The sequence below is a fragment of the Marmota monax genome, unplaced genomic scaffold (assembly GCF_021218885.2).
Source record: "Marmota monax isolate L192 unplaced genomic scaffold, Marmota_monax_Labrador192_F-V1.1 WCK01_AAM20220418_F8-fsc00512, whole genome shotgun sequence".
Classification (NCBI taxonomy): domain Eukaryota; kingdom Metazoa; phylum Chordata; class Mammalia; order Rodentia; family Sciuridae; genus Marmota; species Marmota monax.
The window spans coordinates 32501-35447 of record NW_026692701.1 but is presented as its reverse complement, the minus strand read 5'-3'; positions in this window follow the sequence as shown (position 1 = coordinate 35447).

The following is a 2947-nucleotide window of genomic DNA, read 5'->3' as shown; positions in this document are numbered from 1 at the left end:
TTATCAGCTACTATATTATAAGCGTGTGTTTCCTCCCCATAAACTCCCACTTTTAATAGGTGTGTTTTGGAAATGATACCATAATTGTAGCCATTTAAAGACCCAGATAGTTAACCTTCATCTCCTGCTATTTTTCTCAGTTTCGGAATAAGTAGGGAAACCTGAGCTTCTGGAGCCCTGTAACCTTCAGGGTCAAGTGTAGGGCTCTCCTATGCTGGAGTACACAGAGACGATCAAGAAGTGCTTTTTGAATAAATAAATGACACCTAGCTCATCTCCATCACCCCCTGTTTCTCAACAGGACTATACCTGAAACCATCCTGTAAAAGTAACTAGGCTAGGAATGTTGCTCAGTGGTACAACACTTGCCTAGCATGCATGAGGCCTGGGTTCAATTACCCACATGGCAAAACAACAACATCAACAACAACAACAACCAAAAGTAGCAATAGTAATGTAGCAGGACATCAGCTGAAGAGTAAAATATGTCCACCATTTTAGTGGGCTTGGGCTTTAGCTCTGCGGCAGAGTGCTTACCTAGCATGGCACAGACCCTGGATTTGATGCCCCTGCCAAAAAAAAAAAAAAATCCATCATTTGATCTCAGTTTCTATATATGGAAGGGGGTGGTATTGGGGATTGAACTCAGGAGCTCAGGCGTGCACCACTGAGCGACATTCCCAGCCCACAGTATGTGTGATTAAGTAGTAATCACAGTCTTTTGGGATGCATTTGATACATTTATAATCATTAATTTCTTTACAACTCCCTTTACATGTCAACATTATTTTTCTTAACAATTATGAAATAGTCATTTTCTTGATTCATTCTTTGGTTTTAAAATAATAATTTAAAAATAATGGATAAATAATCATATTAAAGATATTATCCAAATTTAGTGATGTGTTTCATGCTGAAACCCAAATAAATGATTACTAAGCAACATATCGTACCTTGAAGTTCATACTATTCCATGGTCTTAGATTTTTAACACAGATGAAAACTTTATGTCTTCTCAAAAGATGATAGAATGGAAGTCAGTCAAATTATGTCTTTGCCTTTATATTCACTCTGCTATTAATGTTTATCTCAACTCAACCCTTTAAATTCAAGAATACACGACAGCCCCGGGGCTGCAAATATGACTGTGTCTAGAATAACACTCTAGCTATTCTAAACTGTTATGCCATTAGGAATGGACTGTGGGAACACAGGTATTTAGCTAACTAAGTCTTTGGGGAAGGGGATAGGGAACAGTACTACCCAATTAACTCCTAGGTAGAATAAAATGTTTTTTAAAAATAAGTAATGAAAAGGTGATTATAGATGTAATTATAATTTATATATAGAAATATAATTAAAGTCAATAAATAGTAATCAGAGCAACTCTCTTAGACTTAGACCAATATAAGGTTTGGTCTCGGGGGTGGGAGTGGTGTTTTGTCACTGACTTTGTTTAGAACTGCCGGTGCATGGAAGTTATAAAAGGCAGCTGGACTTTGGTTCCGCTAATGTTTAAAATTCTCTGCAGACAATGCCCACCACCCTGGGCCCTTGAGCATCTCTCTGCCAGCAATTGATCCCTTGGAAAACCCATTTGAAGTAACCATGCACTCAACACAGCGTGACCTTGGCCTCTCACATTGATTCTACGGGTCACTCTCTGGTCTAAGATCTGAGACCTGTTGGGTTGAGGTAATGGTAATGGAAAGGGCTGTTGATTAATCTCCTGAGACTTTAGGGTATAACTAATTCGGTTTTGGGGTCCTCGAAAACACACCATTTCCCAAAAGGAGCAGAAGGTGTTTTGTCCCCTCACTGTAGAATACCTCGGGGGGACCTGAAGTCCCAGAGCAGGAGCCAGTGCCCAGAAGAGGGTGATGAGCACAAACAAGAGGAGACAGTGGCAGAGCCCAAGAAGGAACTGACCACAGAAGCAACCCAGTGGGTGCTCTCAGTTGAAACACCAGATACATCCGTATGTATAAAATGAAGATTTCTGAGGTCTCCAGGTATAAGAACTTTCAATGACTTTATCTCTTTTCCATCTCGTGGTCGTTTTGCCAGGTAGATGCCATTGTTACCAATCTCAGTTCATAGTTTAGAAACTGAGATCCAGAGAGGTTGCTGAGCTCCCCCAAGACCATGGAACCCCCATGGTGTTGAAGCTTGTGATTCTCTGAGCGAATCTTGAGTCTGGAGCAGGCTTGTGCAGAGGACACCATGAAACACCTGCTAGAAATGTGGCTCTTACGCCGCTTGCGAATATGCAATCTCAGATGCCACAAGTGAAAAGCTAAGGACTCTTTTTTTTTTTTTCATTTTTAAAAATTGAGGTGCGTTTTCATCAGCTTTTTTTTTTTTTTCTGCTGTGACTAAAAGACCTGACCAGAACAATTGTAATGGTGCAAAAGTTTATATAGGGTCTCATGATTTCAGAGGTCTCAGTCCATAGACAGCAGTCTCCATTCCTTGGGGCTTGAGGTGAGGCAGGACATCATGGCAGAGACCAGCTCACACATAGAAGCAGAGAAAGAGAGGTGTCCACTTGCGATGCAAATATAGACCCCAAAGCCACGCCCCCAATTCTCACCTCCTCCAGCCACACCCCGTCTGCCTTCAGTTACCACATAATCAATCCCATCAGGAGATTAATTCACTGATTGGGTTAAGGCTCTTGAGAGCCAATTATTTCTCCTCTGAACCTTCTTGCGGTGTCTCACACATGAGATTTGGGGGGACACCTCATAACAAGGTGTAAGTTCATAAAGGTCCCATTTCCAGCCCAACCTCTTTCAGGGTAACTGCTGATCAAGATTCTAGCTCAGAGGCTAATTTCAAGATTTTTTTTTCCTCTCTCTCTTTCTCTCTCTCTCTCGTCATTTAAAATATCAAACAACTCAACAAATGATGTTTTTTTCATAAGACTCACTTATCTTTGTAATAA